Here is a 24768-nt window from a genome sequence, read left to right as displayed (position 1 = left end):
TAGTAAGGTGTTGTGGATCTAAGAAATACTTGTGTTGAAGTTAGTGATTCCCGTAGCATGCACGTATGGTGAACCGCTATGTGATGAAGTCTGAGCATGATTAGTTTATTGATTGTCATCCTTTGTGTAGCGGTCGGGATCGCGCGATGGTTTATACCTACCAACCCTTCCCCTAGGAGTATGCGTTGAATGCTTTGTTTCGATTACTACTAAAACTTTTGCAACAAGAATATGAGTTCTTCATGACTAATGTTGAGTCCAAGGTTTAGATGCACTTTCACCTTCCACCATCACTATCTTCTTTAGTGTCGTGCAACTTTCGCCGGTGCATAAAACCCACCATTAGCCTCCCTCAAAACAGCCACCATACCTACTATGGCTTTTTCAAAGCTATTCCGTGATATATTGCCATGCAAACTACCACCATGACATGTGCCACCACTTCTACATTGCCATTGCATGATCATAAGATAGCTAGCATGATGTTTCCATTGATATCTATGCCATGCTATATCATTGTCATGGTACACAACCGAAGGCATTTCGTATAGAGTCATCATTGCTCTAAGTTTTGAGTTGTAAGCGTGATGATCATCATTGATGGAGCATTGTCCCATGTGAGGAAATAAAAGAGGCCAGCGAAGCCCATTTACAAAAAGAGTCCAAAGAGGCCCACCAAAAATAAAATAAAATAAAATAAAAGAGGCCAAAGAGCCCATCAAAAAAAAGAGAAGGGACAATACTTCTATTTTTCCACACTTGTGCTTATTAAGCATCATGATCTTCATGATTGAGAGTCTCTCGTTTTGTCACCACCATATAGCTAGTGGGAAATTTTCATTATATAACTTGGCTTTTATATTCCAATGATAGGCTTCCTCAAAATTGCCTTAGGTCTTCGTGAGCAAGCAAGTTGGATACACACCCACTAGTTTTCTTTAAGAGCTTTCACATACTCCTAGCACTAGTGCATCATTTGTATGGCAATCCCTACTCATTCACATTGATATCTATTGATAAGCATCTCCATAGTTCATTGATATGCCTAGTCGATGTGACCATCTTCTCCTTGTTTGCCTTGCAACCTCCACCACACTCCATTCCACTTATAGTGCTAAAACCATGGCTCACGCTCATGTATTGCGTGAGAGTTGAAAAAGTTTGAGAAAGTAAAGGTGTGAAAACAATTACTTGGCCAATACCGAGGTTGTGCATGATTTAAATTCGTCGTGCAAGGATGATAGAGCATAGCCAGACTATATGATTTTGTAGGGATAAATTTCTTTTGGCCTTGTTATTTTGAAAGTTCATGATTACCTTGCTAGTTTGCTTGAAGTATTATTGTCTCCACGTCAATAGCAAACTATTGTTTTGAATCTAACGGATCTGAACATTCATGTCACATAAGAGGAGTTACAAAGGACATCTATGCTAGGTAGCATGAAAGCATCAAAAATTCATTATTTATCACTTCCCTACTCGAGGAAGAGCAGGAGTTAAGCTTGGGGATGCTTGATACGTCTCAAACGTATCTACAATTTTTTATGGTTTCATGCTGTTATCTTGTCAACTTTGGATGTTTTATATACCTTTTATATCTTTTTGGGACTAACTTATTAATTCAGTGCCAAGTGCCAGTTCCTGTTTTTTCTGTGTTTTTGACTCTTTTCAGATCTGATTTTGGAACGGAGTCCAAACGGAATAAAATCCCAGAAATGAATTTTTCCAGAACGGAAGAAGATCGGGGGACTTGAGTGCCAAGGCAGGAGGCCCACAGGGAGCCCACAAGCCCTGTCGCCGCGGCCAGGGAGCCTCGGCCACCAGGCTTGTGGCCTCCCTGGAGCTCCCCTGCCCTAGCTCTTTGGCCTATATATTCCCTAAAATCCCAGAAAGAATCAAGGCGTCCACGAAACCACTTTTCCGCCGCCGCAAGCTTCCGTTTCCGCGAGATCTCATCTGGAGACCCTTCCCGGTGCCCTGCCGGAGGGGACTTTGGAGCTAGAGGGCTTCTACATCAACATCATTGCCTCTCCAATGACTCGTGAGTAGTCCACTTCAGACCTACGGGTCCGTAGTTAGTAGCTAGATGGCTTCTTCTCTCTCTTGGATCTTCAATACAAAGTTCTCCAGGATCTTCATGGAGATCTATCCGATGTAATCCTCTTTGGCGGTGTGTTTGTCGAGATACGATGAATTGTGGATTTGTGATCAGATTATCTATGAATTATATTTGAGTCTTTGTTGATTTCTTATATGCATGATTTGATATCCTTGTAATTCTCTCCGAGTCTTGGGTTTTGTTTGGCCAACTAGATCTATGATTCTTGCAATGGGAGAAGTGCTTGGTTTTGGGTTCATACCGTGCGGTGACCTTTCCCAGTGACAGAAGGGGCAGTAAGGCACGCATCATGTTATTGCCATCAAGGGTAACAAGATGGGATTTCATCATAGATTTGAGATTGTCCATCTACGTCATGTCATCTTGCTTAAGGCGTTACTCTATTCTTATGAACTCAATACACTAGATGCATGTTGGATAGCGGTCGACGTGTGGAGTAATAGTAGTAGATGTAGAAAGTATCGGTCTACTTGTTTTGGACGTGATGCCTATAGATATGATCATTTCCATAGATAACGTCATGACTTTGCGCGGTTCTATCAATTGCTCGACAGTAATTCGTTCACCCACCTTCTACTTGCTTTCACGAGAGAAGCCACTAGTGAACACTAAGACCCCCGGGTCTATATACAACTATCATCTCAGCTTTTACTTTTACTTTGCTTTGTTTACTTTTTTCTTTCAGTTCTCACTTTGCAAACAATCTATAAGGGATTGACAACCCCTTCATAGCGTTGGGTGCAAGCTCTTTGTGTTTGTGCAGGTACTTGTGACTTGACGCGATCCTCCTACAGGATTGATACCTTGGTTCTCAAATTGAGGGAAATACTTACCGCCGCTGTGCTACATCACCCTTTCCTCTTCAAGGGAACACCAACGCAAGGCTCCAAGTCCTCGGGGGAATCCTTTGCATATTTGCCAAGGAAATCCCTATAGGCGTAGCCAAGCAGCAGAAGGATTTCTGGCGCTGTTGCCGGGGAAGGTCTTTTGTTGCAGTAGCACAGTCCACATCAAAAATTCATTTTTTATCACTTCCCTACACGAGGACGAGCAGGATTTAAGCTTGGGGATGCTTGATACGTCTCCAACGTATCTATAATTTTTGATGGTTTTATGCTATTATCTTGTCAAACATTGGATGTTTTGCATGCCTTTTATTTATTTTTTGGGACTAACTTATTAATCCAGTGCCAGTTCCTGTTTTTTCCATGTTTTTGACCCCTTTCAGAGGAGATTTTGAAACGGAGTCCAAACGGAAGGAAATCCCCGAAAAGATTTTTTTTCTGGAACGAAAGAAGATCGGAGAGCTTGGGGGCCAAGCCAGAAGAGCCCCAGGGGCTCCACAAGTCCCACCCCGCGGCCAGGGGCCGCGCCATGCAGGCTTGTGGGCCCCCTGGAGGTCCCCTGGCCTAGATCTTGCGCCTATAAATTCCCAAATGTTCCCAAAAAATGAGGGGAGCATCGTAATCACATTTCCGCCGCCGCAAGCTTCTGTCTGTGCAAGATACCATCTTGGGCATGTCCTGGTGCCCTGCCGGAGGGGTGATTCGGACACGGAAGGCTTCTCCATCAACACCATGACCTCTCCGATGATGCGTGAGTAGTTCACCATAGACCTACGGGTCCATAGCTAGTAACTAGATGGCTTCTTCTCTCTCTTGGATCTTCAATACATAGTTCTCCATGATCTTCATGGAGATCTATCCGATGTAATCTTATTTTGCGGTGTGTTTGTCGAGATCCGATGAATTGTGGATTTATGATCAGATTATCTATGAATCTTATTTGAGTTTGTTCTCATCTCTCTTATGCATGATTTCATATCCTTGTAATTCTCTTGGAGTCGTGGGTTTTGTCTGGCCAACTAGATCTATGATTCTTGCCATGGGAGAAGTGCTTAGTTTGGGGTTCATACCGTGCGGTGACCTCACCCAGTGACAGAAGGGGTAGCGAGGCACGTATCGTGTTGTTGCCATCAAGGGTAAAAAGATGGGGTTTTCATCATTGGTTTGAGATTATCCCTCTACATCATGTCATCTTGCTTAAAGCGTTACTCTGTTCGTCATGAACTCAATACACTAGATGCATGCTGGATAGCGGTCGATGTGTGGAGTAATAGTAGTAGATGCACAAAGTATCGGTCTACTTGTCTCGGACGTGATGCCTATATGATAGATCATTGCCTTAGATATCGTCATGACTTTGCGTGGTTCTATCAATTGCTTGACAGTAATTTGTTCACCCACCGTAATACTTGCTATTTTGAGAGAAGCCTCTAGTTAACACTATGGCCCCCAGGGTCTGCTCCACACCATCTTTTCAGCCTTACACTTTTTACTTCATTGCACTTTCCGCCTTCAGATCTCACTTTGCAAACAATCTTGAAGGGATTGACAACCCCTTTGAAGCGTTGGGTGCAAGCTTGTTTGTGTTTGCACAGGTACTCTGTACTTGACGAGACCCTCCTTCTGGATCGATACCTTGGTTCTCAAACTGAGGGAAATACTTACTACTCCTGTGCTGCATCACCCTTTCCTCTTCAAGGGAAAAACCAACGCAAGCCCAATCTCCGTCAACGTGTCAATTTCTGGCGCTGTTGTTTGAGAAGTAGCAGGCGCACAGTTCATCTTCAAGACATCGACCTTCAATCCGACCTATACTATCGTGAGCATCGAGTTGCGGTTCTCGAGGCGACTGAGCTCAAGACCCGCAACAAGACAATCAAATTTCTCAAGGTGCAATGGTCACACCATTCCGATAAAGAGGCCACTTGGGAACGCGAGGATTACCTCCGTTCTGAATTCCCAGAGTTCTTTCAGTCTTAGATCTCGGGTCGAGATCTTTTTGTATTGTGGGAGAGTTTGTAATGCCCCAAGAGTGTAACTTGCCTTATTTGGAACCTTCTATATGTGGGTCCATCTTGTCATTGATATGAGAGTTATATGCTTGTGTTATTTCATGTGATGTCACCTTGTCTTGTTTTTCCTTTGCATTCATGCATCCATTCATCCATGCCTATTTGTGTTTGTTGCCTTGTGTATCCATGTGATGGAGGGTATGTGATGTGTTTGATGTGTGTTGATAAGTGAAGTGATGTGGGTGTTGTCTGAAAGTAGGAAGCACTATGTGGATTGCAATAGGATTCAAAACTTTCCCCTTCTCTATTTATCTCAAGCTCAAGATTCTCTTACTCCATTCCTCTTTCAAAAATGCCCATGTTTTAGTATGATTTGTGGTGGATGTGATGCTATGGTTTTAGTGATTTGAAACTTTGTTTGAGAGGTGCAAAATATTCACAAAACAGTGGATTAAATTCTGTTTTGAAAATATTTAGATGCTCCAAAATTTCCTTTTATATTTTATTTAAATAGGTCTTTATTCCTTATTGCCCAGGGTCATTTTGTTTTATTTTTCTTAGTCCACAGACTTTCCTTTGGGGTTTATTTGCTGTGACTTTGTTTTTTTATTGCAAAACCAGTAGGTTTTTCCTCCTTTCTCTATTTGGCGCCAGCATGGACCTCTTCCCCTCTTGAAGCACATCTCTCCTCTCTGTTTCCCCGCGGCAGCCCACCACGCGCTCCTTCTTCTTTCTCCTCACGGCGTCGTCCCGTGCATGCTTTCTGTCGGAGGCTTCAGAGAGAGCGCGAGAGAGATTGACGACGCCGTCCCATCCGCGACCATATATTCCTCGGCGTGTGTGCCCCCTTGTGCCTAGGATTCCGCGACCCCCTCCTAGCGCCGCCACCTTCCCCTCCATCTCTCTCTTCCTCCCCCAAGGTAAGATGTGTAGAGGGTAGCACAGAGAGAGCAGCAGTGCGCCGCCGTCGTCCACCACGCGTCCATCGCCTCCGGCGCCGGCCAGCATGTCAGGGAGCTCGGGGAAGGCCTCTGCGTTCCATTCCCGTCGTCGTTGAGGTCGGGGCGCGACCACATCGACAGGCAGGACCTCTTCTCCGGCATGTTCCCGGCGGACTCCTTCCCCTACTTCGGTTCTGCATCCGATCTGCATCAGCTCGTCTTCAGGCTTCTTCCTCTGATCGGCACCCTCTCTACTCCTTCCCCTCGGTGAGCCTAGCTCCTTCCCCCCTTCCCCCTCATTAGATGCAGCGTAGGAGCTCGTGGTCGTGCCTCTTCAATAGGAGAGGAGTACGGAAGTGCAGGTGCTGTTGTTGTGTGATGTGTTGTGCGTGTGTTCCTGGACTTGTTCGAAGCTTAGGGCAGGGGCTTCCAAGAGAGCAGTAGTGGTAGAGTAGATGCTCCCCGCAGAGCAACAGTAGCAGTAGGAGGCGCTCCGGTGAGTGTAGCTTCTGGCATCTCTATGCAGAGCAGAGCAGGGCGATCCATGTTGTGGAGTGTGTTAACTAGTTAGACACCTCTGCTAGGCCAAGATTCGTAGTGCGGCGAAGTGGTAGGTGGTGTGTTGTTGCATCAAACGGTCGTGGGATCGAAACCCCGCGGCGCCACCCCCTTTTTGTGATTTGTTTCGACACAGTAGCGCAGGGGAGATGGCTTACCTTGTATGACTCCCCCTGTTCTGTCGAATGTATGGCAGTAGTGCGGTGGTTAGCTCAGGTGTGTAGTCCACTGGGTCTTGGGATCGAATCCCACGCTAGCCCATTTTATTTTTTCCATTCCTTTTTACTGTTTGGCATTTGTTTGCTATGCTAAATGATGTGGTATGCTCTAAACCTTGTGTCGTATTTTATTTTACCTCACAACCAATAGTGTTTCTCTATGTTTAGTTAGTGTTTGATGTGTGTGTAGGTGGTTTTTATGCATGTGTAGTGATACATGTGTAGGTGTTTGTGTGCTAGTGTAGGTGGAGCAAGATACCATGTATGTGTGTGTGTTTAGCATGTGTGTATTGCACTAGGCTAGTGATGCATGTGTGTGTATTACTTATATGATTGAGTGATGAACTCAAGCACTAGTTAGTGAAAGTGTGTGTATGTGTGTGAGGGGGGGTCCCCCAACATACTTTGTGGTGTGTGCATAGATGATCATGTGATGTTTGTGTGTGCATGTGTGTGATGACACCCACATGGCAATGTAGGGCATAGCCTTAGTGAGCACATGTGCAACCTTGTATGGGTAGGTGTAGGAAGCATGATGTAAGTGTAAGTAGTGTGTGTGCTTTAACTAGCATGTGAAGGTGCTTGTTTTATGTTGTACTTGATGTATGTGTGTGTGTGTGGTGGTGTGCTAAGGCACATGAACATGAGGTCTACCCCTCATGTGCACCAATGGAGTGATGTTAGTGTGCAAGTGCATGTGTAGGTGATGATCTAGTGAGTAGCATGTGATAAGCACTATTTATCTCTATGTGATTCCATGTAGTTTTTCCTTTCAAGTTTGTGCCCACTTGTTCTAAGCAAGTGCCTATGTATTATATATGTTTTTGGGGTAGAATAATCCCAGGAATCCAATGGTGGGATCAGATTCCACTTTGGAACACTTTTTGGGAATGTCATATTTCTGTTTTGTTCAATGTTTAGAGCTTGGTTCCATGTGATGTGATGAGCCCAAGAGGTTTATTCCTTGTTGTGGCAGTAGAGGGTGAACCCCTCTACAGCATGGTATTGTTGTTTCATGCTTAGGAGTTTATATGTGCAAGTTTTGCTTAGTCAAAGTAGGCATGTGGCTAAAAATTTCAGCTTGCATATTTTCACTAAGTCTGAGAAACTGTTCTTATTTTCTTCCCTTGTATTTGTGCTTTCAAAAGTTCATGTGTTGGGAATCAGCCCTTGCAATCAACTGTGAAGTTGTAGCTTTTGTGTTTGTCTAGCTCTCTGTCAATTTTTATTCCATTTGGCTTCCTGTAGATAATGTTTTGGGTGCTGTCAAAATGCTTCAGAGCATAAACAGCTAGTGAGAATCTGAGGATTTCACTAAGTCCCTGAAAACTGATATTTTTGTCCAAGTTAGCAGTTGTAGAACTTTCTGTGTGACACTCCTTTGAATTATATATTTGCTCATGCTTGTATTGCTTTTTAATAGCTTCTGCCACATATCTTATTTGGCACATTTGGGTGGTTGTAGGTGCTTTGCAAGTAGCTCTCAAACTGTTATGATGCTGATTAGGACAGATTGTATAGTTTTGTTGTTTTGATGCTTTTGAGTGCATAGTTGATGGTGTGGTGATATTCTTTGCACCACCCCATCCATACTTGTTTGTTTGGTGATTTGGAAACCTAGGAATACTAGGAGTATGCCATTGGAGTGTGTTGTGATGGATTTGATCCGTAGGACTCCATTTCTTGTTTTGTTGTTTCCGGTGGATCCGTAGCTCCGTTCGTAACGGTCTTTATATGTTTTTGCATCATTTTCGCGTGATGAATCTGTTCATGTCATCCTCATGAATGTCAAGATAGCTTAGAGTGCAGTTCTGTCCAGAAGCTTGTATTTTCTTCTCATGCATGTGCAAGTGACTAGAATAGAGATGCATGTTCATTTTCTTCTCATGCATCATGTGTTTGTTGCATCTTGTTGTGTTGTTGTTCATTGGATCCTATTTTTATGTTGGATAGCACCAGGATCAGAGAACGAGTACGTGGATCTGGGAGATTACGTGCAGGAAGAACAAGAGCAGTTCCAAGCTGAGGACATCACACGCAAGATGATATGACCTTGATTCCATATCTAGACTTGTTATGCTAGATTCACGTTTCCTTCGTCATATGATCGCTGCCTACCACTGAAATAATTGCCTCCTGATATTGCCATGAAACCCAAACACTTTTCCCCTCCTAGCGAACATTGAATGGCTAAGTAGGCTTGCTCGGCTACTAATGTTAGCTTTCCTAGTTGCAGGTGCAATTGTCTCATGTGATAACATGAGTTTGATATCATGATGTAAAATCTGATATTTAATTAATGCACCTATATACTTGGGAAATAACGGAAGGCCTAGCCTTTTGCCGGGTGTTTTGTTCCGTTATTGCCGCCATAGTTTCCGGCTACCGGTGTTTGATTCCATAACTGATCGCTCCTAACACGTTCGGAGTTGTTATGGGGACCCCCTTGATAAATCATGTATTGTTAAGACTTGTCCGGCAGGACCCAACATTGGTGTTAATTTGCTAATCACGTAATAATAATCTGCATAGGGAATAGCTACCCCGAGGAATTAATCAACAACCTGGGCCAGTGCTCCTCATGAGTGTTGGTCCAAACTAGATAATTAATTAACATCCGGTTATAGATAACTTGAACCTAATCTAATAAAATTGCCAACTGTGTGTGTAACCGTGACTGTCCCCTTCGAAGATCTCTCTTCGATCGGGAACACGGTGCTGTTATGTTTAACGTAAGTAAGTATTCTAGATCACTTATTGATCAGATAATATTCGTCCGCTAGTATAGACCACCATCAATAACTTGTTCTACGTAAGTTAGCCACCATAAATGCTTAGGATGCTGCAACCTAAACACTGAACCTTCCTTACCTAATAACTTGACTAGTTCTGGCACCGAGGTCATAGATTGCTGAGTCCCCGTGGCTCACACATTACTTCAACACACCTACACGTACAGGTACGCCCGACACAGGTGATCCCGAGGATACGCAGCTGGCGTGGCAGTACGAGAGGAGAACGACCGCTTGTACGTGAACTATCCATAAGACTGAGGCATGGCCGTGATCGTGGGAAAGCATGCAGGGTAGCATAGCCTTTTCTCATGTTATGTAGTCCGTAGCGGAACTACCTTGTTTTAATAAATGTGTGATGTAAACTCTGATATTATCTATGAGATGGCAGATGATTCCCTATTTGTCATTCTATTATTATGTATGTGTTATGTTACCGTGCTTGCGAAACGCTTACATGCGCTTCTTTCCATTTTGGGGCCTCGTTCCCTAAATCGAAAAGGACCGCATCTTAGTCGTTACAGTGACTCTAGTGTTTCTTTCTAAAAACTGAAAATCAGTAGGTCGCTCGTGTCCTCTACTTTAGCTTATTCCTCTTTATTTTCCTTTGTAGCCGTCTCAAACACAAATGGCTCCCGAGAACTCCAAGGCTTACAATTGCGCCAGGTCTCAAGTGTCCAAACTTACTTTAGAAAACCTAGAAAGTCAAGGATTTTTGCCGCCTCGAAAAGAGATAAGCTGGCGGGCTCCTAAAGAAGAGCCTTATCCGCAGGCTCGGCAAGGGTGAGTAGTCATTTTTGTTGATCATTTGCGAAGAGGCTTTTCACCCTCCCGGCTCAAAATTCTTTAGGGATCTCCTGCACATATTCAATCTCAGGCCCCAAGATATTGCTCCCGATTCCGTGATCAATATATGCCAATTTCAAGTTCTGTGCGAGGTAAATCTCCAAATCGAGCCGTCAGTGACTCTATTCACGAATTTCTTTTATGCCAACCGCCAAACTGAAATAAAAACGGTCCTTCTTGTGAACTTGGTGGAACCTCCTTCCAGAAGAGGAAAACAACATGTCCCCTGAATCAAAATGTGTGAGTCATCCGAAGGGATGGAATAAATCCATTGCCGGGTTACATATTAGATAGGATCAGTAATAAGGTAGTGCTCCCGGGTTGGCCGAGACACGAGGAGAGGGATTAAATAGCCCTTGTTTGTACAAAGCTGAGGGCCTTGGTTACCCATGGTCTTACTGGGATTTATTTGATTCGCTGTTGGTGAAGATGGTGAATCCAACCCGTCAGCGTAAGGCTCGAATTAATGTGTGAATATTCGGGCGAGTTATTTGACGTTCAGCGCTTCTCCACTGATGATCTTTATGATAACGCTCTTAACAAAGAGACAAATAAATTCTTCTCAAACTCAAAAGAGAGGTGCAGTATCACTGGTTTGGGCCCGTTTTATGTGTTGAATCCTCCTCCATCGGTATTGATCCTTTCTCTTGTATGTATATTTTGTTCCGTTGCTAAATTTATCTTAACCCGCCATCTTCATCATATTCTTGTGTTTGCACGAGGGTTCTAGATTTTGGAAAGTCACACCTCAAATGTTTGTTCCTTCCATGAGCCACGGGAACGATTCGGATCATGGTGATTCAACTCTTGGTTCATCTTCAGAAGAACAATCTGAGGTAGCACTTGACTCACTTGGTCGCTTCTATACTGATCTCGCTGACATGCCTTCTCTGAATCCAGCAAAGCTGGCGATGTTGAGGTAATTATAATTTGTTCGAGTTCTTCACAAAAATTTGTTGCAAGAACGACCAGGCAAGCCATCCGGAAAGTAAAGATGTCGAATCAAGTCGCTCATTTAGCTACCAATTTGCTCTTGAAGAAAACGCAGCTTGTTGGTCAATCCAAACGCAAGACCTGGAGTGACGTGGGTGCGTTGGACCCAGGCTTGTCAAATGCTCCACCGGCGTGCAAGCCTCGTGTCGAGGTAATAATTTTTCCACCTCTTCTTTTCAAGCCGGTATTCCTTCTTTTAATGTAGGTTGTCAGTCATTAACTTTTCTTTAATTCAGGAATCTTCCCCATCTCAGGGCCCCTCATCGACAACTCAACTTCCCACTTTCAATATCGATCATGGGTAATTTTCTAATCATAACTTGATTGTTTATCTTCTCTTTCTTAATATACTACTTGACTTCTGATTTATGCAGGGCCAAGGCTATTTTATCTAGTCGCGTTGTCGGGTCAAGTTCTAGTGTTGAGAAACAAAACATTTTGGATCAAACTGAAAAGACAGCCGCCAAAGTTGACACTCCTGAAGAACATATTCTGGATGCTTCAATCGATCTGGCAACCATTGTTGAAATGACCTCAATGGATGAGCTAGTTTTGATGAACGAATCAGTAAAAACTATAGGTCCCTTAACGGCTCCTCCTATTAATCTGACGAATCCGGCTCGAGATACTAGCCCGGTGACTCATGTGGATGATCCCAATCCACCGGCACATCAGAGTGCTCGAGAGGTTGTTTAGGTTAAAGAACAATTTCAAGCTCCCGTTGCTTCCACCACTCTTGCCAAGATTGTGGCTAAGGAAGAGATAGTAAGTCATGACAAAGAGAAAAACCAGTTGGAGCTTCCAAATATATCTTTGTTTGGTGTTGAAGAGGTCCACTAGCAACACTTGACCTGGTTATCTGAAGACCGCGATACTGAAGCCGATATGATTCGCATTCTTAAGGAAAAATACGAGGTAAATACTCCTACTTACCTGTTTCCTATATAAACTCTAGTCTCTTTTTTATATATATCTCCTATAGCCCCCAAGGGTCGGCTCATCTTCTTGAGATGAGTCGGGTCTTAAATATTTTGAAGATGAATTCGACGTGCAGCCCCCAACGGCCAGCTCATCTTCTTGAAATGAGTCGATTCTTAAATATTTTGTAGATGAATTCGACCTATAGCCCGCAAGGACCACCTTACCTTCTTGAGATGAGTCGGGTCTAATATATGTTACTTAAAGAACTCACATACATTAGCCCCCAAGTGCCAAGTGTATTGCTTGCAATCTGCTTGGGACTTGCTTATATTCTTCATTATTTATATTTACCTTGCCTCCGGCTTATCGTCACCTTCCTCTTGCTTTCTAATAAGCCGTCCTCACGGCGTCTTTATAATCCCAATTTCTGACAAACTTCATATCTTTGTCAAAGGCTCATCCGAGATGCTGAATCCATGGCTGCAGACCTGCAAAGGCGTCTTAAGGAGGAAATGAGGCTTAGAGCTGAGGCTGAATCCACGGCTGCTCTTTTTCAAAGCTCCGTTTGTCTGATCATGATCGTCTTGAGCAAGCCATGAATAACTTTGAGAGAGAGAAAATTGCTCTTTTATACTGTGTCGAGTGTTGTTGAACATTGCATGGGAAACAAAAAAAATCCTACGTGCAAACACGATCTATCCATGGTGATGACCATCTACGAGAGGAGAGATTGAATATACATACCCTTGTATATCGCTAAGCAGAAGCGTTCAAGAACGCGCTTGATGTAGTGGTACGCCTTCATGATCCAATCACGAACCATCCCACGATCTCTCGATCAAGTGCCAAACGGATGGCACCTCCGCGTTCAACACACATACAGCTTGGTGATTTCTTCACCTCCTCGATCTAGTGAGCGATGGTGAAGTAGTAGCCCGAGTCCTCCGGCAGCACGACGACATGGTGAGGTGTTGGTGGTGACAGCTCAGCAACGCTTCGTCGTGGGGTATTTGGAGGATAAAACTACAAGGGAGATGAGGTGCAGCACTGCAGCAAGAAGGTCGTATATCTGCCCTCTGTCTACCTCTCTATATATAGGGGGGAAGGCAGAAGGGGAGGGCGCCCTAGGGTTTCACCCTAGGGGCCGGCGGCCAAGGGAGATGAGGGGCGGCTACGGTTGGGTGGCCCCTCCCACTTTGGTGCCTTGCCACCCAAGTTGGGCTGGCGGCGCCCCAAGGAGGAGCCCACCCCCGTTCGGTCGAAGTGGGTTGGGGAGAGGGGCTACACCCAGCCCCCTGGTGGGCTGCAGTGCCCCCTCTCCTTGTCCCATGAGGCCCCCCAACAATTGCTCAGGCCTCCCGAAAGACCTTTTGGCACTCCGTGATTCCCTCGGTACACCTCGGAACACTTATGGACTCCGATGACCTTCATCCTATATATCAATCTTTAGCTCCGGAGTATTCCGGAGTTCCTCGTCACATTCGGGATCTCATCCAGGACTTCGAACAACCTTCGGTCACGAACACTATGACTCAATTATGCTTATATTACCACCGAACCTTAAGTGTGTAGACCCTGCGGGTTCGAGAACTGTGTAGACATGTCCGAGACAATCTCTGGTCAGTAACCAATAGCGGGACCTGGATGCCCATATTGGTTCCTACATGTTCTACAAAGATCTTTCATCGGTTGAACCTCAATGTCAAGGATTCAATCAATCACGTATGCTATTCCCTTTGTCCATCGATATGTTACTTGCCCGAGATTCGATCATACGTATCTTCATACCTAGCTCAATCTCATTACCGGCAACTCTCTTTACTCGTTGTGTAATACAATATCCCATGACCAACTCCTTAGTCACATGGATTGCAAGCTCATTGTGATGTTATATTACCGAGTGGTCCCAGAGATACCTCTCCGTCATACAGAGTGACAAATCCCAGTCTCGATTCACGCCAACCCAATAGGCACCCTCGGAGATACCTGTATAGCACCTTTATAGTCACCCAGTTACGTTGTGACGTTTGATACACACAAGGCATTCCTCTGGTGTCCGGGAGTTGCATGATCTCATGGTGATAGGAACACATGCTTGCCATGCAGAAAGCAATAGTCGTAAACTGGATACGATCAAACGCTATGCTTAAGGTTTGGGTCTTGTCCATCACATCATTCTCCTAATGATGTGATCCCGTTATCAAATGACAACTCATGTCTATGGTAAGGAAACCTTGACCATCTTTGATCAATGAGCTTGTCCATTAGAGGCTAACTAGGTACAATGTGTTGTCTATGTATCCACACATGTATTTGAGTTTCCAATCAATACAATTCTAGCATGGATAATAAACGATTATCTTGAACAAGGAAACATAATAATAATTACTTTATTATTGCCTCTAGGGCGTATTTCCAACAGTCTCCCACTTGCACTAGAGTCAATAATATAGCTCACATCACTATGTGATTTACATTGTAATGAATATAACACCCATATAGTTCTGGTGTTTGTCATGTTTTGGTCGTGGAAGAGGATTAGTCAATGGGTGTGCAACATTCAGATCTATGTGCACTTTGCAATATTTATGTCCTCCTCCTTGATGTAATTGCAGATGGAATTGAAGAGCCGCTTTATGTGTCTGGTCCTCTTGTGAAACCTCGGTTCCTTGGATAGAGCAATGGCACCAGTGTTGTAACAGAGCAGAGTCATTGGATCTAGTGCACTTGGCACAACTCCAAGATCTTTCATGAACTCCTTCATCCAGACACCTTATTTAGCCGCCTCTGAGGCAGCTATGTACTCCACTTCGCATGTAGAATCAGTTACCACACTTTACTTGGAACTGCACCAGATTACCGCACCCCCATTGAGAATATATATGTATCCGGTTTGTGACTTAGAGTTATCCGGATCTGTGTCAAAACTTGCATCAACGTAACCCTTTATGACGAGCTCTCGATCACCTCCATACACAACAGACATTTCCTTAGTCCTTTTGAGGTACTTGAGAATATTCTTAACCGTTGTCTAGTGTTCCATTCGTGGATCACTTTGAAGCCTTCCCGCCATACTTATGGCAAGGCTGACATCAGGTCTTGTGCATAGCATTGCATACATGATAGAGCCTATGGCTGAAGCATAGGGGACGACACTCATCTTTTGTCTATCTTCTGCAGTCACTGGGCATTGAGTCTTACTCAAGTTCACACCTTGCAGCACAGGCAAGAACCCTTTCTAGGAATGATCCATTTTGAACTTCTTCAAAACTTTGTTAATGTATGTGCTTTGTGACAGTCCTATTAAACGTCTCATTCCATCTCTATAGATCTTGATGCCTAATATGTAAGCATCTTATCCTAGGTCCTTCATTGAAAAACTCTTGTTCAAGTAATCATTTACGCTTCCCAAAAATTACATATTGTTTCCAATCAGCAATATGTCATCCACATATAATATTAGAAACGCTATAGAGCTCCCAGTCACTTTCTTGTAAATACAAGATTCTCCATAAACTTGTATAAACCCAAACGCCTTGATCACCTCATCAAAATGTTGATTCCAACTCCGAGAAGCTTGCACGAGTCCATAAATGGGTTGCTGGAGATTGCACACTTTGTTAGCATTTTCTGGATCGACAAAACCTTCCAGTTGCATCATAGACAATTCTTCCTTAAGGAAACCATTAATGAGCGATATTTTCCCATCCATGTGTGAAATTTCATAATCAAAAAATGCAGCTATTGCTAACATGATTCTGATGGACTTAAGCATCGCTGCGGGTGAGAAAGTCTCATCGTAGTCAACTCCTTGAACTTGTGAAAAACCCATTGCCACAAGTCGAGCTTTATAGATGGTGATATTACCGTCGGCGTCCATCTTCTTCTTAAATACCCATTTATTCTGAATGGCCTTTCTCCCTTTAGGTAGTTCTTCCAAAGTCCACACTTTTTTTTCAGACATGGATCATATCTCGGATTTCATGGCCTCTAACCATTTGTTGGAATTCAGGCCCACCATCGCTTCTCCATAGCTCGTAGATTCATCGTTGTGCAACAACATGACCGTTAAGACACGATTACCGTACCACTCAGGAGTGGTGCATGCCCTTGTCGACCTACGAGGTTCGATAGTAACTTGATCCAAGGCTTCATGGTCATCATAATTAGATTCCTCTTCAAATGATGTAGGCTCCATAGAAATAACTTTTTGTGCTGCACTACTCCCTGGTTGAAGCAAAGGTTCAATAACCTCATCAAGTTCTATCTTCCTCCCACTCAATTCATTCGAGAGAAACTCTTTCTCAAGAAATATTCTATTTTTAGTGACAAACACTTTGCCTTCGGATCTAAGATAGAAGGTGTACCCAACTATCACTTTTGGGTATCCTATGAAAACACATTTCTCCACTTTGGGTTCCAGCTTTTCACGCTGAAGATTTTTGACAGAAGCATCACATCCCCAAACTTTAAGAAATGACAACTTTGGTTTCTTACCAAACAATAGTTCATATGGCGTCGTTTCAACAGATTTTGATGGTACCCTATTTAAAGTGAATGAAGTTGTCTTTAATGCGTAGCCCCAAAATGATAACGACAAATAGGCAAGAGACATCATAGAACGCACCATATCCAATAAAGTATGATTACAACGTTCGGACACACCATTGCACTGTGGTGTTCCAGGCGGAGTCAACTCTGAAACAATTCCACATTGTCTTAAGTGAGTGCCAAACTCATAACTCAGATATTCTCCTCCTCGATGAGATCATAGGAATTTTATATTCTTGTATGATGATTCTCCACTTTACTCTAAAATTGCTTGAACTTTTCAAACGTTTCAGACTTGTGTTTCATTAAGTAAATATACCATATCTACTCAAGTCATCAGTGACGATGGGAAACTAACGATATCCACCACGCGCCTCGATGTTCATCGGACCACACACATCAGTATGTATGATTTCCAATAAGTCCCTTGCTCGCTCCATTGTTCAGGAGAATGGAGTTTTGGTCATCTTTGCCTTGAGGCATGGTTCACATGCGTCAAATGATTCAAAATCAAGTGACTCCAAAAGTCCATCAGCATGGAGTTTCTTAATAAGCTTTACACCAATATGACCCAAGCGGCAGTGCCACATAGTCAGAACTGCCATGTTTACCTCCCGATTGATGACTTTCAATCGGCTCTTACTCTCGACCTTCTCGATATTCGGGTACCCAGGGTAGCCTCCTGATCGTCCTCATCATCCTTATCCTCAGAGGATTCTCCGTCCATCTCCTGCCAGAGCAGGCAGCAGTCTCGAGCCGTGTGTTTGGCAGGGATGATCTCCCCCTCATCATCATTCTTGCCATGGATCGGGCAGGGTTGGTCCAAGAGGATGCTCTTGGACTCAGTTTTCTTTTTGCATGTCCAATCTTTCTTCATCTTATGTTTGGATTTGCTTTGGCGTTACCCCAGAACAGCAGCTACTTCTGCTTGGCCTGATGGGTCACCCTTTCGCTACTACTTTTTCCTTGCATTGCCCGACTGTGGGGCATCGATGGCTCGGCCTTTGCTGCTATGGAGGCGGTCTTCTTCTTCGCCATTCGCATATCGATTGTCGATCTCCATTGCCCGACTGAGGCATGGATCCCCCGGTCGACCAAACTTGAGGATGAGCTACCGGTACCGAGTGCCTGCGTTGAAGCCACACATGGAATGATGCTCAATGATGTTCTCCACGGTGTTATGCAACATGGTCCATCGTTGGATGTACTGTCGGAGAGTCTCGTTGCTCTTCTGCATGCAATGCTGCAGCTCCGTTATGCCACCCGGGCGCTTGTAGGTGCCTTCGAATGTTTTGATGAACACTCACGCGAGGTCCCCTCAGCTATGGATGCTACTGGTGGGAAGCTGATTGAGCCACGCCCTCGCCGATCCCTCTAGCATGAGGGGCACATGCTTCACCGCAGCAAAGTCGTTGCCAGCGCCTATCTGGTCGGCCACTCGGTAATCTTCGAGCCAAGTTTCCGGCTTGGACTCCCGTTGAACTTATCGATCCCCGTATCCAATCGATAGTTGGAGGGGATATCTGGTTCACGGATGTGTCTGCCGAAGCACTCGAGGCCAAATACTCTCTGGCTTGCTTGCGATCAGTCAACCACGTTCTGCATGACTATCAACCTCACGTTGAACTGGGAGCTCGGCAGTCGTCGTCTTCATAACCCCTCTACCGATTTGAGTTACATGCGGTCGTGGATTCATTGTCCGAGTGAACCACTACTTGGAGGAGGTGTCCTGCTACGAATCTCATAATCGTGCCTCCGATCCCCGTGCGGGCCTCTCAGAGGAGGAGGAGATCTTTGGCGCCTTTCGGGTGCATGAGGGCTATAAGCCAACTACACCGTGCCCGCTTGGACGGACCTGCTCTGGATATGATACCGTGATTGCGATACCATCGAGTTTTGCTGCAAGGAAGTCTTCCGCAGAGTCTCGATCTGCCGAGTGCCTTCCCCGACCACAGAATCACTCGGCTGAATGGAATCAGCGATCCGAGTGGTCGCGACCAGGTTCTGCAAAGGTGTCTGCATCACCTTTATGTTATTCTCGTAGTCGTTCGGAAACAGCTGCCGGCGGTGGCGACTAGAACTAGGCTGGTCCCTTGCGGCTCGTGCGTCAAGTGATTGCTGAAGCCGCTCGAGTCGCTCGTGCTCGGCCAGAGTGGTCTGGCTCGCATTCTCCAGTGCTATTTCCTCTAGGGTTTTCCCAGTGATGGTAGTACGAAGAGCTTGATCGCTCCTCCGCCAAAGTTCCTCCTGCTGCTGCTCCGTGAGTGGCTGTGGGACGTGATGGTTGCCATCACGATGACGACGCTCGCCGCCATCGTGTCCATGAGATCTCTACGCGGCAAAAGCAGGGGATCCTCCCTTGCCTGTGTCGGCCATCAAGATCTCCGCGGCATCTCCGCTGCTTTCGTAGTCAGAATCGGCGAACGATTTGTAGCCCGACGAAGGGAAGAGGCTGACAATGGAGACCCTTCCCGGTGCCCTGCCGGAGGGGACTTTGGAGTTGGAGGTCTCCTACATCAACATCATCGCCACTCTAATGACTCGTGAGTAGTTCACTTCAGACCTATGGGTCCGTAGTTAGTAGCTAGATGGCTTCTTCTGTCTCTTGGATCTTCAATACAAAGTTCTCCATGATCTTCATGGAGATCTATCCGATGTAATCCTCTTTGGCGGTGTGTTTGTCGAGAGCCGATGAATTGTGGATTTGTGATCAGATTATCTATGATATATATTTGAGTCTTTGCTGATTTCTTATATGCATGATTTGATATCCTTGTAAGTCTCTCCGAGTCTTGGGTTTTGTTTGGCCAACTAGATCTATGATTCTTGCAATGGGAGAAGTGCTTGGTTTTGGGTTCTTACCGTGTGGTGACCTTTCCCAATGATAGTAGGGGCAGCAAGGCACACATCGTGTAGTTGCCATCAAGGGTAACAAGGTGGGCTTTGTCGTAGATATGAGATTGTCCATCTACATCATGTCATCTTGCTTAAGGCGTTACTCTCTTCTTTTGGACTTAATACACTAGATGCATGCTGGATAGCGGTCGACGTGTGGAGTAATAGTAGTAGATGCTGAAAGTATCGGTCTACTTGTTTTGGACGTGATGCATATAGATATAATCATTGCCAAAGATGACGTCACGACTTTGTGCGGTTCTATCAATTGCTCGACAGTAATTTGTTCACCCACCGTCTACTTGCTTTCATGAGAGAAGCCACTAGTAAACACTACGTCCCCCGGGTCTATTCACACCTATCGTTTCCACTTCCGCTTTTACTTTGCTTTGTTACTTTGTTGCTTTCAGTTCTCACTTGGCAAACAATCTATAAGGGATTGACAACCCCTTCATAGCGTTGGAGCAAGCTTTTTGTGTTTGTGCAGGCACTTGTGATACTCCTTCACTGGATCGATACCTTGGTTCTCAAACTGAGGGAAATACTTACCACCGCTGCGCTACATCACCCTTTCCGCTTCGAGGGAACACCAACGCAAGGCTCCAAGGCCACAGGGAAAATACTTCGCATATTTGCCTAGGAATTCCCTTAAGGCGTAGCCGTAGCAGAAGGATTCTTGGTGCCGTTGCTGAGGAGTATCAAGACAAGTCAACTCTCCTATTTCTGGCACCGTTCGAAGGTCTTTTGTTGCAGTAGCAGAAGTATTTCTGGCGCCGTTGTCGGGGAAGGAGTGATCTATCCAAGTAGGTCTCACAAACTCATCTCTTGCATTTACTTTTTTGCCAGTTGCCTCTCGTTTTCCTCTCCCCCACTTCACATTTGGCTTTTTTGTTTGCCTTTCCGTTGCTTGTGTGCTATGTGCCTTCAATATGCTTGCATCTTCGCTTGCTGAAAATCTAGTGATATGGATCCTCATCCACTTGCTAATCTCTTTAAGAGACCCACTTATGTGGAACGAATTGCTAGAGAGTTGAGTGCACTTGACTTTCTTTATTGAGTTTTGCTTGCGATGCGTGAATCTGAAAATCGTGATGAAGAAATTCATGAAGTTATTCACGAGGGCTACTTGGATGAAAAGCATGATTGCAATGGTTTCACTATAAATTCTATTAGTGAGAATCATGCTAAGAATATGCAAAACCCTAAGCTTGGGGATGCTAGTTTTGCTATGACCACTACTTATTGCAATAATCATGATTGGGGTGATGATCTTTCTTATGATCTTGAAAATTTGTTTAAACCTCATGACGAATATGATATTTGCAATAATACTGAAAGTGGGTTTGGAGAATTCATGACTTTGGTTGATGATAATCCCACTATTTTTGAAGAGCGTCAACTTTGCATGCGTGTGGATCATGAAAAGAATATCCTGTGTGATAGGTACATTGTTGAATTCATTCATTATGCTACTGAAAATTACTATGAGACACGATCATATGCTTCTACTTATTGCAGTAGTATCAAGCTTCCTCTCCATGTGTTGAAATTTTTGAAGCTATGCTTGTTTTGCCTTCCTGTGCTAGTTGATTCTTGCTCCAACAAGTTGTTTGTTCACAAAATCCCTATGCACAGGAAGTGGGTTAGACTTAAATGTGATACCATATGCTCCATGATGCTCTCGTTGTGTTTCAATCCTTACCTTTTATGTGAGCATCATTGAAATCAATGACTAGCTAAGGGCGTTAAACAATAGCGCTTGTTGGGAGGCAACCCAACGAATCTATCCTTTTTCTTCCTATTTTGTGTTTTCCACACTTTCATAATTCTATTATGATTGTGTTTTTTGTGTTTCTTTTTGCTTTTGTGCCAAGCAAAACCGTTATGATTAGTCTTGGGGATGATCGTTTGGCCATGCTCGAAAAGACAGAAACTTTGTGCTCACGAAAAGAATTTTCATTTCTTTTTGTAAGAGATTTTGAGTTGATTCTTTTTTATGCTGATTTCTACGCAAATTCTTCAGACTGTCGTAATTTTTCAGAATTTTTGAAGTACCATAAGTATACGAAATATACAGATTGCTACAGATTGGTCTGCTGTTAACAGATTCTGTTTTTGTTGTGTTGGTTTCTTATTTTGATGAAACTATGGATAGTATCGGGGGGTATTAGCCATGGAAGATTGAAAATACAGTAACCCAACATCATCATAAGTAGAATTTAAGTTTTCTACAGTACCTAAGGAAGTGGTGGTTTTCTTTCTCATACTAATGTTATCACGAGTTTCTGTTTAAGTTTCGTGTTGTGAAGTTTTCAAGTTTTGCGTGAAGTTATTATGGACAAAGAGATAAAGAGTGGCAAGAGCTCAAGCTTGGGGATTCCCAAGGCACCCCAAGAGATTCAAGGATGCCGTAAAATCCTAAGCTTGGGGATGCCCCGGGAAGGCATCCCCTCTCTCGTCTTCAATCCATCGGTAACGTTACTTGGGGCTATATTTTTATTCACCACATGTTTTGTGTTTTTGCTTGCAGCGTCTTGTATCGTAGGAGTATTTTATTTTTGTTGTGTCACAATCATCCTTGCTGCACACCTAGAGAGAGACATGCACTCACCGTGATTTTGTCGAGCTTCACTTATATCTTTTGGTAGACAATTCAGCTCACATGTGCTTCACTTACATCTTTTGAGCTAGATACTTTTGCTCTGTGTGCTTCACTTATATCTTTTAGAGCACAGCGGTGCATGTCTTGGTAGTTGATCTATGCTTTGAAAGTAATCTCAAAAGGGGTAGTTATCCAAAGGGATACAAAAACTTCCACCTTCATGTGCATTGAATAGATAGAGAAGTTTGATTCATCTCAATTAGTTTTGAGTTGTGGTCTTGGTAATACTGAAGTCATGCTAGTAAGGTGTTGTGGATCTAGAAATACTTGTGTTGAAGTTAGTGATTCGCGTAGCATGCACGTATAGTGAACCGCTATGTGATGAAATCTGAGCAAGATTAGTCTACTGATTGTCATCCTTTGCGTGGCAGTCGGGATCGCGCGATGGTTTATACCTACCAACCCTTCACCTAGGAGTATGCGTTGAATGCTTTGTTTCGATTACTAATAAAACTTTTGCAACAAGTATATGAGTTCTTCATGACTAATGTTGAGTCCATGGTTTATATGCACTTTCACTTTCCACCATCACTATCTTCTTAGTGTCGTGCAACTTTCGCCGGTGCACAAAACCCACCATTAGCCTCCCTCAAAACAGCCACCATACCTACCTACTATGGCTTTTTCAAAGTCATTCCGAGATATATTGCCATGCAACTACCACCATGACATGTGCCACCACGTCTACATTGCCATTGCATGATCGTAAGATAGCTAGCATGATGTTTCCATTAATGTCTATGCCATGCTAGATCATTATCACGGTACACTACCGAAGGCATTCCATATAGAGTCATCGTTGCTCTAAGTTTTGAGTTGAAAGTGTGATGATCATCATTGCTGGAGCATTGTCCCATGTGAGGAAATAAAACAGGCCAAAGATGCCCACCAAACAAAAAGAGGCCAAAGAGCCCACCAAAAAAATATAAAAAAATGAGAGAAAAAGAGAGAAGGGACAATGCTACCACCTTTCCACACTTGTGCATATTAAGAACCATGATCTTCATGATTGAGAGTATCTCGTTTTGTCACCACCATATAGCTAGTGGGAAATTTTAATTATATAATTTGGCTTGTATATTCCAATGATAGGCTTCCTCAAAATTGCCTTAGGTCTTCGTGAGCAAGCAAGTTGGATGCACACCCACTAGTTTTCTTTAACAGCTTTCACATACTCTTAGCTCTAGTGCATCATTTGTATGGCAATCCCTACTCATTCACATTGATATATATTGATGAGCATCTCCACAGCTCATTGATATGCCTAGTTAATGTGATCATCTTCTCCTCATTTTGTCTTGCAACCTCCACCACACTCCACACCACTTATAGTGCTAAAACCATGGCTCACGCTCATGTATTGCGTGAGAGTTGAAAAGGTTTGAGAAAGTAAAGGTGTGAAACAATTACTTGGCCAATACCGGGGTTGTGCATGATTTAAATTCGTTGTGCAATGATGATAGAGCATAGCCAGACTATATGCTTCTGTAGGGATAACTTTCTTTTGGCCTTGTTTTTTTGAAAGTTCATGATTACCTTGCTAGTTTGCTTGAATTATTATTGTTTCCACGTCAATAGCAAAGTATTGTTTTGAATCTAATGGATTTGAACATTCACGTCACATAAGAGGAGTTACAAAGGACATCTATGCTAGGTAGCATGAAAGCATCAAAAATTCATTCTTTATCACTTCCCTACTCGAGGACGAGCAGGAGTTAAGCTTGGGGATGCTTGATACGTCTCAAACGTATCTATAATTTTTGATGGTTTCATGCTGTTATCTTGTCATCCTTGGATGTTTTATGTACCTTTTATATCTTTTTTGGGACTAAATTATTAATTCAGTGCCAAGTGTCAGTTCCTGTTTTTCTGTGTTTTTGGCTCTTTCCAGATCTGATTTTGGAACAGAGTCCAAACGGAATAAAATCCCCGAAATAAATTTTTCCCGAACGGAAGAAGATCAGGGGGCTTGAGGGCCAAGCCAGGAGGGCTACAGGGGGCCCACAAGCCCCCCATCCGCCACAAGGGGGGCGACGGTGGACAGGCTTGTGGCCTCCCTGGCGCCCCCTGACCTAGATCCTTCGCCTATATATTCCCTAAAATACAGGAAAAAAATCAAGGGATCCACGAAAATACTTTTCCGCCGCCGCAAGCTTCCGTTTCCGCGAGATCTCATCTAGAGACCCTTCCCGGTGCCCTGCCGGAGGGGACTTTGGAGTTGGAGGGCTTCTACATCAACATCATCGCCACTCCAATGACTCGTGAGTAGTTCACTTCAGACCTATAGGTTCGTAGTTAGTAGCTAGATGGCTTCTTCTCTCTCTTGGATCTTCAATACAAAGTTCTCCATGATCTTCATGGAGATCTATCCGATGTAATCCTCTTTGGCGGTGTGTTTGTCGAGATCCCGTGAAT

The sequence above is a fragment of the Hordeum vulgare genome, chromosome 5H, assembly GCF_904849725.1.
Source record: "Hordeum vulgare subsp. vulgare chromosome 5H, MorexV3_pseudomolecules_assembly, whole genome shotgun sequence".
In the NCBI taxonomy this organism is placed as follows: Eukaryota; Viridiplantae; Streptophyta; class Magnoliopsida; order Poales; family Poaceae; genus Hordeum; species Hordeum vulgare.
Note: the sequence above shows the minus strand (reverse complement) of the source record.